This window comes from Scomber scombrus, chromosome 17 (assembly GCF_963691925.1).
Source record: "Scomber scombrus chromosome 17, fScoSco1.1, whole genome shotgun sequence".
NCBI classification, from domain to species: Eukaryota; Metazoa; Chordata; class Actinopteri; order Scombriformes; family Scombridae; genus Scomber; species Scomber scombrus.
The window spans coordinates 2,884,303-2,898,184 of NC_084986.1; the positions used below are offsets into that span (position 1 = coordinate 2,884,303).

The window sequence follows — 13,882 nt, forward strand, 5'->3', positions numbered from 1 at the left end:
AGACGTCTTGCTAACAGGTAAAGTGAAAGAACTGATCTCCTTCAAATGTGCTTTCAATGTAAAGTGATGTAGCACAAAATCCAACGAAAGAAAGAAAGAAAGACAGAAAGAAAGAAAGAAAGAAAGAAAGAAAGAAGGAGTAAGATGAGGAAATAAAGAAAGAAAGAAAGAAAGAAAGAAAGAAAGAAAGAAAGAAAGGAGTAAGATGAAAAAAGAAAGAAAGAAAGAAAGACAGAAAGAATGAAGGAGTAAGATGAGGAAAGAAAGAAAGAAAAAGGAGGAGTAAGATGAGGAAAATGAGGAAAATAAGGAAAGAAAGAAAGAAAGATAGAAAGAAAGTAAGTAAGAAAGAAGGAGTAAGATGAAGAAAGAAAGAAAGAAAAGAAAGACAGAGAGAAAGAAAGAAAGAAGGACTAAGATGAAGAAAGAAAGAAAGAAAGAAAGAAAGAAAGAATGAGTATCAGTATTGTATCAATATTAAAGCGATATGTTCTAAGAAGGAGAAAAGGATTTAAAACTCACAAAATTACATAAAATTAAACTAAATTGTGTTTTGTTGTCTTCTTTAAAAACACGAGTCCAGCTTTTGTATCCCAAAAAAAAATCACAACACATAAAAATGTTGTGTGATTGAACCCTGCTGTCATTTCCTGACTGTGTATATAATGTGTCTGCAGCCTCCACTGCAGCCGCCTTCACCGTCCAGCAGGAGGCAGCAGAGACTGAAGCAGACACAGAGGAAGACGAGGAGGAGGAGATCAGACAGACTGATGAAGAGGAGCAGACTGAAGAGGCTGAAGATGAAGATAGTGGTGAGCATCACGGAGACGCGTCACACTGTTAGATCCAGTGGTGCATACTTTTAACCATCACAGTATTTCCTCACATAATTAAACTTCTGACCCACAAATCATTCATAACGAGCTCATCAGTCAGATAAACATGATTGATCCTTAGTGAAGCTTTCAGAGAGCAGAGAGAGTTTAGTCTTTAGTTTTTATGATAAAAAACTATATAAAAAACACTATATAATGTTACATAAAACATGATAACTATTTCAACAAATTATATTAAATGTGAAGAATTTGCCTTATTTCTCTTTGGTCAAATACAAGCCATTGAAGTACAACAAGATCTATGAGTCAAATATATTTCATTTTTTGTATATTCTGGGTCACATAAGGGGAAGTCATCAAATTTCAGGCTAAAATAAAAAGTATTTTACAGCTCTCAGATGTAAAAATGGGTCACATTTGTAATGTGTATGTAAAGGGTTAATAAGATGAAATAAGATTAAATTCATTGTGTACATATAATAATATAGTTGTTACCATAGACTGTATATAAAATGGACGTAACATCCGTGACGTCACCCATTGGTTTGTGGACTGCTGCTCGGAAGCGAATAGTTTCGGATCTGAGCAGCGCCATCTTGAACATTTCAGGTGCATGCTGGGAAATATAAAAACAGGGATTCTACTTATATGGGCATCAGGAGGAGCATGAGGCGCCCTCCTGAACCTGTCAACCAATCAACCTGTCAATCACGACGTAGCCACGCCCTAATGCATACCCTGCTTTATCGTCAAATATAAAATCAGGGAGGCCAAAATGTCCCAAATGAACATCATACTGCATTGAAGAAGGCTTTAAACTAGCGATTGAGACCATAAACACATTTTGAAAACGTTTACTGAGGTTAGAAATCAAGTGAGAAGTTGGTGAATTCTCCATTGACTTGTATAGAGACGGAAGTCCTTTTGACACCAAAACGGTCGCCCCCTGGTGGCCTTTTGATAGAATGCAGTTTTAAGTTACTTCCGCGTTGGCATCATTTCAGAGGACCGGAGCTCCCGACCTGGTTGTTACCCAACAAAATAAAATACATTTTAAGCTGGACAATGAAAACTACCATTCATCAGTACTTTCAGGGTTTAAAATGGTAAAAATATTGTATAAAATCCTTCAAAGAAAATTGAGGTCTATCTCAGGTTATTTCACAATAAACAGCAAATTACTTCCAAGGTTTCTTTTTCACTGTCAAACCCTATTTCAAAAAGTTTAAAGCACAAAAGAGCAGCACAGAACTACCTTGATAGATTCGTGTTGAATCAGGTTTTGGCTGAATTTATTTGGACCCATATTACCTTCTACAGTGTGGTTGGTGATCTTCCTGCTGTCAACCATTAAATCATTTACAATAAATCAACATTTCTGATGTGTCTCTAATCAGTCACCTTATAAATTAACCTTCGTGTCATATTCCCGGGTCAAAATTGACCCCGTCTGTTTGGACTGTTCCTTCCTCCCTCCCTTCCTTCCTCCCTCCTTTCCTTCCTTCCTTTCCTTCCTTCTTCCTACCTTCCATCCTTCCTTTCTCTCCTTCCTTCCCTCCTTCCTTCCTCCTTTCCTTCCTTTCTCTCTCCCTTCCTTCCTCCCTTCCTTCCTTCCTCCCTCCCTCCTACCTTCCTTCCTCCCTCCTTTCCTCCCTTCCTTCCTTCCTTTCTCCCTCCCTTCCTTCCTTCCTCCCGCTCCTTCCTTCCTTCCTTCCTTCCTTCCTCCCTTCCTTTCTCCCTCCCTCCCTCCTTCCTTCTTTCCTCCCTCCCTCCTCCCTTCCTTCCTCCCTCCTTTCCTTCCTCCCTCCTTTCCTTCCTTCCCTCCTTTCCTTCCTTCCCTCCTTTCCTTCCTTCCTCTCTCTCTCCCTTCCTTCCTTCCACCCTGCTTTCCTTCCCTCCATTCCTTCCTTCCTCTCTCCCTTCCTTCCTTCATTCCTTCCTTCCTTCCTTCCTTCCTTCCTTCCTTCCTTCCTTCCTTCTTCCTCCCTTCCTCCCTTCCTTCCTCCCTCCCTCCCTCACTTCCTTCCTTCTTCCTCCCTCCCTTCCTTCCTTCCTTGACTTGAGGACAACAGGAGGGTTAATACAAATTAATGCTTCCACCATTTGTTGCTTCCTCCATTAGTTCTTACCAGTCATGCTGCTGCTCATATGGATGAAGAGGAGGATGAAGAGCCGACAGCTGAACCCCAGAAATCTATAGACGAACCCGAAGACAAAAAAGACGAGGAACATGATGACGAAGATGACGACGATGAGGAAAAGGCGAAGGTGGATGTGATCAAACCTGTGCCTGAACCTGAGGAGGAAGCACCGAAGAGTGAAGCCACAGGTCAGAGAGAGAAGACACTTCCTGCTTTAATGCTTTATCATATATGTTATAATAAGCTAACGTCTCTGTACTTCCTGGTTTCAGTTTGTCCCTGCACGCTGCCGAAACACACCACAGAATCTACGGTGAAGACGGCAGAGAAAAAAGGTTTGTACATATGTTTTTTATTGTATGAAAAATTAGGAAATATTGTTGCTTTTTACTTTTAATGGTGTCCTTTGATTGGCACAAGTTATAAAGTCACATCTCATACAGCACTACAATCAATACTGTAATCAAAGTAAAGCTTGTTTTATATTGGCTTGTTTGGCTTGAGCACATTTCTATTCAGCTTTTGAAAGACGGGAGAAATCTGTTATTTTATAAGAATAGAAATAAAAAGTGGTTCACAGGCAATGAGACAATGTAAGAAAGTCATTATTGAAGTCATTCAACAGGCAGACAAGTGGATGTTTTAACAAGAAAATTAGATAAAATATCTATTTTTATGATTCTTTTACACTATTTATGACTTTTAGGCATTTTATATACGGTGGCCAGGAAGTGCAAAACAACATTACAAAGCGTGAAACACTTTCACTAGCGCAAATAGATAGATAGATAGATAGATAGATAGATAGATAGATAGATAGATAGATAGATAGATAGATAGATAGATAGATAGATAGATAGATAGATAGATAGATAGATAGATAGATAGATAGATAGATAGATAGATAGATATACTTTATTGATCCCAAGCTGGGAAATTACAGTGTAGCAGCAGCATTACACAGACATAGTGACGATAATAACATATAGTATAAGGATATAAAGAATAAGAATATTTAATAAAAAAAAACGATGCATAATAAAATAGCAAAATATAAAGAATAAACTATACATAATAAAATAGCAAAATAGCAATAGTAATACAATCTTCATAGAAAGGGAAAGTATCAAATACCAAAAATGATGCGGAAGTGATAAAGTCTAGCTACAGTTGACCAGTATGTTTACTTAAATAAACCATAAACATATACGTATATACAGTATGTCTATGAAATAAAGTAGCTGCTACTCTCATGCTGTCTACAACACTGAACAGACTCTACAGCACCACCTGGTGGCGGAATTTATACCACGCTTAACTCATGAATGAACCAACTGCAATGCAAATTAAACTAATTAATTAAATGATCTTTTCAGTTAATTTCAGTTAATTTAATAATAGCAATGAGAAGGATCAGAATAACTTTATTTATTTAGCAACACAGAAAGCATGAAGAAGATGACAGAAGAAGACAATTAAAAACAATTAGAGGGTGATAAAAAGATTAAAAGACGATAAAAAGAATAAACAGATGACATCACATAAAAGCAAATGTATGTTAATCAGTAGCATTTGATTGAGCATTTTTTTGGACAATTTGCATTCATAGAAAATCACAACATTATGATCACAAATCACGAAAAATCAAGAAAATCGGGTAAATGCATATTTTAGTTAATTGATTGTGTCATTTTCAGTATCTTCTCTCTTAAATTACGTCCAGTTAGTCCACAGACATGAGCTGACATTGATTATTATGTTATTATGAAACTCTCTAACAGCAAACACATCACATATTAGAGTCAAGATCAAATGTTGCAGCTATGAGGCGAGTTTTATCTTTCACTGCACGTCTTGATGCATAAATAAAGAAACCAAGAGAAGAACATGAAAGACTTGGTTTTCAACATGTTTCATTCAGATTCATTGGGTAAAGACAAGGTAGACATGGATCAAGATTGATGTTTTTGCCCTAAAATTATGTTTTAAATTCAGTTTCATATCTGCATTTTCTGAGCTTATTTGCTGTGATAAATGTAGATTTATATGATACATCCTGTTCAGCCTGTGTGATGTTCGTGTTTCTGTGTCTGCAGAAGCTCCCAGGAGGGTTTCAGCTGTGAGAAGGAAAAAAGGTAATGATACAAAAAATGAACTGATTATTAATAAGTGGAGTAATTATACACACAGCATGTGGCTGCAAGGCTATTAGAAAGCAGCAACAATGGAAAAAGTAATCAGCTCTTCTTATTAAAGTGTTTAGACGTCACTTTTTTCACTGATTCTCTTTAAGGCCAGCAGAAAATAATCACTATTTTAAGATTTAGTATTGTGTGTTTTTTTTAAAGTATATATTTATTTAACCTTCGTGTCGTCCTCCCGGGTAAAATTGACCCCGTCTGTTTTGACTGTTCCTTCTTTCTTCCCTTCCTGTCTTCCGTCTGTCCTTCCTTCCTTCCTCCTTCTTTCCTTCCTCCATCCCCCTTTCTTCCTTCCTTCTGTCCTTCCTTCCTCCCTCCCTCCTTCTTTCCTTCTTTTCCTCCTTCTTTCCGTCCCTCCTTTCTTCCTTCTTCCCTCCCTCCCTCCTTCTCACTTTCTTTCCTCCCCCTACCTTCCTCCTTTCCTTCTTTCCTCTGTCGTTCTTTCCTTTCTTTCTTCCTTCCTGCCTTCCTCTGTTCCTTTCTCCCTCCCTCCCTCCTACCTTCCTTCCTCCCTCCCTTCCTTTCCTTCCTTCTTTCCTTTCCTTTCCTTTCCTCCCTTCCTTCCTCCCTCCTTTCCTTCCTTCCTTCCTTCCTTCCTTCCTTCCTTCCTTTCTTCCTTCCTTCCTTCCTTCCTTCCTTCCTTCCTTCCTTCCCTCCCTCCTTCCTTTCTTCTTCCTTCCTCCCTTCCTTCTTCCTCCCTTCCTTCCTTCCTTCTTTTCTCCCTCTTTTCCTCCCTCATTCCTTCCTCCCTTCTTTCCCTTAGAAGGAAGGGAGGACCCTTCCTTCCTTCCTTCCTTCCTTCCTTCCTTCCTTCCTTCCTTTCCTCCTCCTTTCCTTCCTTCCTTCCTTCCTTCCTTTCCTCCTCCTTTCCTTCCTTCCTTCCTTGACTCGAGGACAACAGGAGGGTTAAATGTGTTTTTTTAGCAGGAGATTTTACAAGAAAGGCTAGTCGGTGAATAATGGAGCAGACTGGGGGTCGGATTGAGAGAAAGTTTCACTTTAGAGGCAGAAAAGTCTCTAAACTTCTAAAACAATAATGTAAAAACAGTGATAGCATTATGAGGCACAGCTGAGTTAAGTTCCTTCAACTTATATGTGCCTATTCTTTTAACTTTAATATTTGATTTTAAGATCACGAAGCTGTGAAGACAGAGGACAAGCCAAAGCGTCTAGGTAACACTGCAACATTTCAACACCATTTCATCTTTATACACTCTTTGACTTGAAAGTTAAATGTATTTATTAAAATATGTGTTTATGTTGTAAGCAGCTCTTCCCAGGATTGCACCTCTGGACTCAAGAATGAAGAAGATCAGGAAAATCCCTGCTATGTTCAGAGGTTCCCCAGGTGTATAATGGTCTTCAATTAAGCTTAAATTTGCAAAGAGAGTAACAAAATAATCATATAAAAAATAACAAACTGGCTGTTTAAGAAGTTTCAGATCAGTTGTTTGAGTGGACACATCAGTCAAACTTTTTCACAATTTCTGTCCCAGTTTTAATGAAGTTTAATGTTGTTTTCTTTTTCAAAATCTGATTTTAAAAAAAGTCAAGAAACAGGAAAAGACCAAGACTCCCAAAACAGGTGAGTGATTCAAGCTCATTCTGTGAAAAGAGTCCAAAAAAATAAATAAAGGTAAATAATGTGAAGACAACTGTTGTTTTATCATCTTGTCATTTTCATTGACAGAGACCGAGAAACCGAAACCAGCAGAGGTCCCAGAATCTGAACAAGATGGTATAACACATATCTTTGTATAAATAGCGCAATAAAATCAAATGCATGACTTAATATGAAATATATATATATATTTGAATGTATTTATTTTGTGTGGAAAGCTGGAGGGACAGATTTGTTTTTTACATAATTGCACAAAGCACATTTTGATGACACCACCACCCACTAATGTAAACATATTTTGTTTTGTTTGTTTCAGTTGGTCCCTGCAGACCTGCACCAGTCTACTGCCCGTCTCCTCCCGGCTGGTACGGTAAGTAGAAAAGGGATTAAATATCTGATTTTACAACTCTAGAGATGGCAGCCTCCTACAAATAAGTGCATCTCTTCAATTTACCTCCAAATGTCAACCGGCTGAAATGTCAAATTCACATTTTTTATCTTCCAGTTCATCACATAGTCACAGACAACCCGTATCCTCCTCCCACAATGAAAGGTATTCACACTGTTGTCCTATCAGCTGCAGGCATGACAGATATCTCTTAAATATGATCAATATTAATATATTGATCATATTTTATATTCTCATTTTTTCAGGTCCCTCTGCTCCGGTTCTGACCGCCCACCCTGTCCATCCTGGCGCTCCACCAATGCATCCTCAGATGATGCAGCAGTTCTATGCACAATATCAGCCGTACCAACAGCCAATGATGCAGCCAATGATGCAGCCAATGATGCAGCCCCCGCTAGATCCACTACAGCCTGTTCCACCAGTACAGCCTGTTCCACCAGTCCAACCAGTCCAACCAGTTGAACAAGTGCAGCCAGTGGAACCAAACCCACCAGTCCAGCCAGAGGTTACAGAAAAGGAGCCTCCAGTTGAGCCTGAGGTCAAGACTCCAGTTGCAGAAGCTCAGCCGGCTGCAGCTCCAGTGAAGGGTGAGGAAGAGTAATAATGCTAATACTAATACTACTATTACTACTATTACTACTATTACTAGTACCCAGCCAGCATGTCCATATGGGCCCCACATGGGTTAAATGTGGGCTACATGTGAAGCCCATGTGGGCTGACTGTATGAGTCCCATAAGGGATGTAAGTGGGCTAAGCGGGCATTAACAGAGCAAATGGTATGGGCCCAATTTCAGAAACATGGGCCCCACATGTGAAGCCCATGTGGGCTGGCTACACGGGCCCAATTTAAGGTCCATTCTGATCCTACTTAGACCCCATATGGGCAAACATATGGGGCCTACATGGATCTCACCCAGTTGGGCCTCACCTGAAACCCTGTCAGAACCCACTTGAAGCCCACATGGGCAAACACAGGTGGGTCCACCTTGGAAACTGTGGACAAACCAACTTGGGACCCATATTGCAGCCCAAATGTAACCCTTATGGAGCCCACATGGACATGCTGGCTGGGGACTACTAATATTACAAATTATTTTATTTGCATTTGCACCTTTCCTACAAAAAAAAAATGTAGCATGCACCGAGTACTTCACATAGAAAAAGACATACGATTACAAGATGTAAATGTACATAAGTTGAGAAATAAAACCCACTACATGATAATTATAATAAAAACCATAAGATAAAATAAAGTGAAAATACAATACTTAGAATGTGTACTTCTGTGATGTTTATTTGAGAATTAAAAGTAGATTTTTTTCACAGATGATACTCTGATGTATTTGGCCAAATGTATCTGAAAATCCAATTGGATTGAAAATGTCCCCTCCTAAAGTAGCAGCTATTTATAACATAGTATTGATATGTTAAACTAAGCATCCATAACACAAAAGTTCACCACCATAAGTACATATTCTAAACCTCCTTTCCTTCCTTCTTCCTCCCTTCCATCCATCATTCCTTCCTTCCTTCCTTCCTTCCTTCCTTCCTTCCTTCCTTCCTTCCTTCCTTCCTTCCTTCCTTCCTTCCTTCCTTCCTTCCTTCCTCCCTTCCTTCCTTCCTTCCTTCCTTCCTTCCTTCCTTCCTTCCTTCCTTCCTTCCTTCCATCCTTCCTTCTTCCTCCCTTCCTTCCTTCCTTCCTTCCATCTTTCCTTCCTTCCTTCTTCCTCCCTCCTTTCCTTCCTTCTTCCTCCCTTCCATCATTCCTTCCTTCCATCCTTTTGTCTTTCATTCTATCCTTCCGTATTTCCTTCCATCCTTCCATCTTTCCTTCTTTCCTTGGCTCGAGGACAACAGGAGGGTTAATAAATGCATTAGTACATTTCCATTATGCAAGACATGTAAAGTTATATGACATTTAAAAAGCTCAATTATATAATTCCTGTCAATTAACAACATTATTCATTACATCATCCAGCAGATGCAAAAGCTGAGACTATTTTTTAGGCATGTGAGCACCTCAGCAAGGACATTACAAAACAAAGAGGCTTTTAGCAGATTTTTGTGATCAGACTGCAGAGAAAAACGATGAACCAGACTTCTAGTTGATTTTATGCCTGAAAAAATGTTCCCACGCATGAGAGGTTTTTCTAATACGAAGGTCGACAGTGATAAATTCACAGAAGTTTAGGAGGGATTCAGACGCTCTGTACAGACACATTTCACAGACAATAAACTTCACTTCTCTCCTGTTGTTTGTATCCTGATTAGATTTTATGCATATAGAACAGGCAGGGAGTTTCGGTCCTCTGAAATGAAGCCAACGCGGAAGTAACTTAAAACTGCATTCTATCAAAAGGCCACCAGGGGGCGACCGTTTTGGTGTCAAAAGGACTTCCGTCTCTATACAAGTCAATGGAGAATTCACCAGAGAATTGATATGATTGATTGATTGATTTCTAACCTCAGTAAACATTTTTCACGTTTTCAAAATGTGTTTATGGTCTCAATCGCTAGTTTAAAGCCTTCTTCAATGCAGTATGATGTTCATTTGGGACATTTTGGCCTCCCTGATTTTATATGTGACGATAAAGCAGGGTATGCATTAGGGCGTGGCTACGTCGTGATTGACAGGTTGATTGGTTCACAGGTTCAGGAGGGCGCCTCATGCTCCTCCTGATGCCCATATAAGTAGAATCCCTGTTTTTATTTTTCCCAGCATGCACCTGAAATTTTCAAGATGGCGCTGCCCAGATCCGATACTATTGGCCTCCGAGCAGCAGTCCACAAACCAATGGGTGACGTCACGGATGTTACGTCCATTTTATATACAGTCTATGATATAGATAGTTATCGTGATTATTTCTTTTTAATTTCTTATAACACTATTGAAACAATGTGGACAACTTTACAATTCAGACATCATATATCTACATCTCATAGCTTCAGACTGTAAATGAGAGATAAGATTAAGAATAAAGAAAAGTAAATTAAAAAACTAAAAGTATGATTTTTTTTATTATAACTTCATTTCTTTCATTCTTACCTAAACTTGTATTTTTTAAAGAATCATAAACTGTTAAAGAAGAAGAAGTGAAAGCTGCATCCACGAAGTAAAGTAGAAACAGACTAATTATGAAAACTCCTGATTATTAGTGAACAATAATTCAATTTCTTTAACCCTCCTGTTGTCCTCGAGTCAAGGAAGGAAGGATGGGAGGGAGGAACAAGGAAGGAAAGAAGGGAGGAAAAAGGAAGGAAAGGAGGGAGGAAGGGAAGAAAGAAAAGAAGGAAGGGAGGAAGGAAAGGAAGGAAGGAAGGGAGGGAGGAAGAAGGAATGAAAGGAGGGAGGGAGGAAGGAAAGAAGGGAGGAAAAAGGAAGGAAAGGAGGGAGGAAGGGCGGAAAGAAAAGAAGGAAGGGAGGAAGGAAAGGAAGGAAGGAAGGGAGGGAGGAAGAAGGAATGAAAGGAGGGAGGGAGGAAGGAAGAAGGAAGGAAAGGAGGGAAGAAGGAAGGAGGGAAGGAAAGAAGGAAGGAAAGGAGGGAGGAAGGAAGGGAGGAAAGAAAAGAAGGAAGGAAAGTAAGGAAGGAAGGAAGGACGGAGGAAAGAAGGAAGGAAGGAAGAAAGGGGAATGGAGGAAGGAAAGAAGGAAGGGAGGAAAGAGAGTGGAAGGAAAGAAGGAAGGAGGGAAGACAGACGGAAGGAAGGAAGGAAAGAAGGAAAGAAGGAACAGTCAAAACAGACGGGGTCAATTTGACCCGGGAGGACGAATGTGAAGAATGAGAGAATGTGAATGAATATTAATATTTACATTTGGTATTTTTCCAGCTGCAAAGAAGAAAGCCAAGACTGCTGATACAGATAAAGGTACACTCTGCTAACACGCTTCTCCACATTCACAATAAATGCTTTATTTGTCACTTAATTGAAATATTCCTCATAACAAACAGCTGCTGCATTAAACACTGATGTAAATATGACACAATGTGCTTCACAAATGCTTTCATTATGGAAAATTAACTCTGCATGGCCATTTTCCTCCAATTATCCCCTTAGAGGCAGCGGCGGCCAAGGAGAGAACAAAGAAAGGTAATTCATGTTTACAGCTCAGTAATTCGATGTTTTCAATGCTGTTACACTCGAGGACTGTTAGAAATGATACAGACAGCAGCTTTGCTATGAATATACAGGCTGATATACGTATGTTAGCAAGATATTATATGAATAACAGTTTAACTCACCCCGAATCTAGATGTTTATCTTGATGAATATTCATTTACAAAGGAGTAAGGAGGGAGGGAGGGAGGGAAGAAGGAAGGAAGGAAGGAAGGAAAGGAGTAAGGAGGGAAGGAAGGAAGGAAGGAAGGAAGGAAAGGAGTAAGGAGGGAGGAAGGAAGGAAGGAAGGAAGGAAGGAAAGGAGTAAGGAGGGAGAAAGGAAGGAAGGAAGGAAGGAATGAAAGGAGTAAGGAGGGAGGGAGGGAAGAAGGAAGGAAGGAAGGAAAGGAGTAAGGAGGGAGGAAGGAAGGGAGGAAGGAAGGAAGGAAGGAAATGAGTAAGGAGGGAGGGAGGAAGGAAAGGAGGAAGGAAGGAAGGAAGGAAGGAAGGAAGGAAAGGAGTAAGGAGGGAGAAAGGAAGGAAAGGAGTAAGGAGGGAGGGAGGAAGGAAGGAAGGAAGGAAGGACGGAAAGGAGTAAGGAGGGAGGGAGGAAGGAAAGGAAGAAGGAAGGAAGGAAGGAAGGAAGGAAGGAAGGAAAGGAGTAAGGAGGGAGAAAGGAAGGAAAGGAGTAAGGAGGGAGGGAGGAAGGAAGGAAGGAAGGAAGGAAGGAAGGAAAGGAGTAAGGAGGGAGGGAGGAAGGGAAGGGAAGGGAAGGAAAGGAGGAAGGAAGGAAGGAAGGAAGGAAGGAAGGAAGGAAGGAAGCAAGGAAGGAAGGAAGGAAAGGAGTAAGGAGGGAGGGAGGAAGGGAAGGAAAGGAGGAAGGAAGGAAGGAAGGAAGGAAGGAAGGAAGGAAGGAGAAAGGAAGGAAAGGAGTAAGGAGGGAGGGAGGAAGGAAGGAAGGAAGGAAGGAAGGAAGGAAGGAAGGAAGGAAGGAAGGAAGGAAGGAAGAAAGGAAGGAAGGAAGGAAGGAAGCAAAGGAGTAAGGAGGGATTTATTTAAATGTATATTGTGCTTATTATGTATTTGTTATGTTACAGAGCCAGCAGCAAAAAAAGAGAAAACCAAAAGTCCTGCAGTGGCTAAGAAAGGTAATCAGTATTTTGGTTGAATATTGAAGTTTATACATCATAGAGAACTAATTTGATGTTAATTTCTTTCATATCTTTCATGTTTTTTTTTGCAGAGGTGTCTGTAAAAGAGAAAACCAAAACTGCAGCAGCTCCTAAAAAAGGTAAAAGCATCATTAATCCAGTGTGTGTTAAAGTCATGTCAAAGACTCTCCCTCTTTTTGTGTAAAGCAGCAGAGAATAAGCCAAGAAAACAAATGATTCAGACCTCTAATCACAACTCTCTCTCTCTTCATTATATCAGAACCTGCAGCTGCGAGACAGAAAAGGAAATCAGGTAAAACACTCACGCTGACGTTGGTTAATCTGCATGAAGTCAATCATCATTCTTTTCTCGGTGATTTGAGAAATAATTGGAAATGAAATGTTTTTACTCTTCTGAAAAGAGTCTCCTGTGAAGAGTAAAGCTGAGGCCTCTGCAGCCAAGAAAGGTAAAAACTAATTCAGGACGAGTTCATTAAAATTAAATTTAACGTTTGGTTTTAATCAGCTGGTTTTAGTCCAGTGTGTCACTTTGCTGTTTGAACAGATGCTAAATCAGAATTTGACTCAAGTTGTATATTTTAACCCTCCTGTCGTCCTCCCGGGTCAAATTGACCCTGTCTGTTTTGACTGTTCCTTCTTTCCTCCCTTCCTTCCTTCCATCTGTCCTTCCTCCCTCCTTCTCTTTTTCTTTCCTTCCTCTCTTTCCTCCTTCCCTTCCTTCCTTCCTTCCTTCCTCTTTTCCTTTCTCCCTCACTCCCTCCCTCCCTCCTTTCCTTCCTTCCTTCCTTCCTCCCTCCTTTCCTTCCTTCCTTCCCTCCTTCTTCCCTCCCTCCTTTCCTTCCTTCTTCTTTCCCCCTCCCTCCTTTCCTTCCTTCTTCCTCCCTTCCATCCTCCCTCCCTCCCTCCTTTTTCCTTCCTCCCTCCCTCCTTTCCTTCCTTCTTCCTCCTTTCCTTCCTTCCTTCCTCCCTCCTTTCCTTCCTTCCTTCCTTCCTTCCTTCCTTCCTTCCTTCCTTCCTTCCTTCCTTCCTTCCTTCCTTCCTTCCTTCCCTCCTTCTTCCCTCCTTCCTTCTTCTACCATTCCTTCCTTCCTCTCTCCTTTCCTTCCTTCTTCCTCCCTCCCTCCCTCCTTTCCTTCCTTCTTCTTCCCTTCCTTCCTTTCTTTCCTTCCTCCCTTCTTCCTCCCTTCCTTCCTTGACTCGAGGACAACAGGAGGATATTATTATGTTTTAAGTGTTTTTCCCCCTCACTTTCCTCACTTTCTCATGTCATTTATGATCCAGAACCAGAACCTGAAGCCCGTCCACAGGCCAGCAGACTGAGGTCGAAGCTGGAATCCGTGAAGAGGGCGAACGTGACCTTAGCGGCCAAAGAGGAGAAACCTGCCAAATCTGCACCTGGATCA

The 13,882-nt window shown here is 40.5% G+C and overlaps 2 long non-coding RNA genes across 2 annotated transcripts; both read left to right on the forward strand.

Moving 5' to 3' along the window:
• Positions 1 to 3,013, forward strand: LOC133997312 (uncharacterized). The gene is made up of 3 exons (XR_009927291.1): positions 1 to 17; positions 678 to 812; positions 2,959 to 3,013. It is a non-coding gene; the product is annotated as an uncharacterized LOC133997312 (long non-coding RNA).
• Positions 3,014 to 12,731: 9,718 nt separating this feature from the next.
• Positions 12,732 to 13,849, forward strand: LOC133997420 (uncharacterized). The gene is made up of 3 exons (XR_009927294.1): positions 12,732 to 12,771; positions 12,881 to 12,925; positions 13,761 to 13,849. It is a non-coding gene; the product is annotated as an uncharacterized LOC133997420 (long non-coding RNA).
• The last annotated feature ends 33 nt before the right edge of the window (positions 13,850 to 13,882 follow it).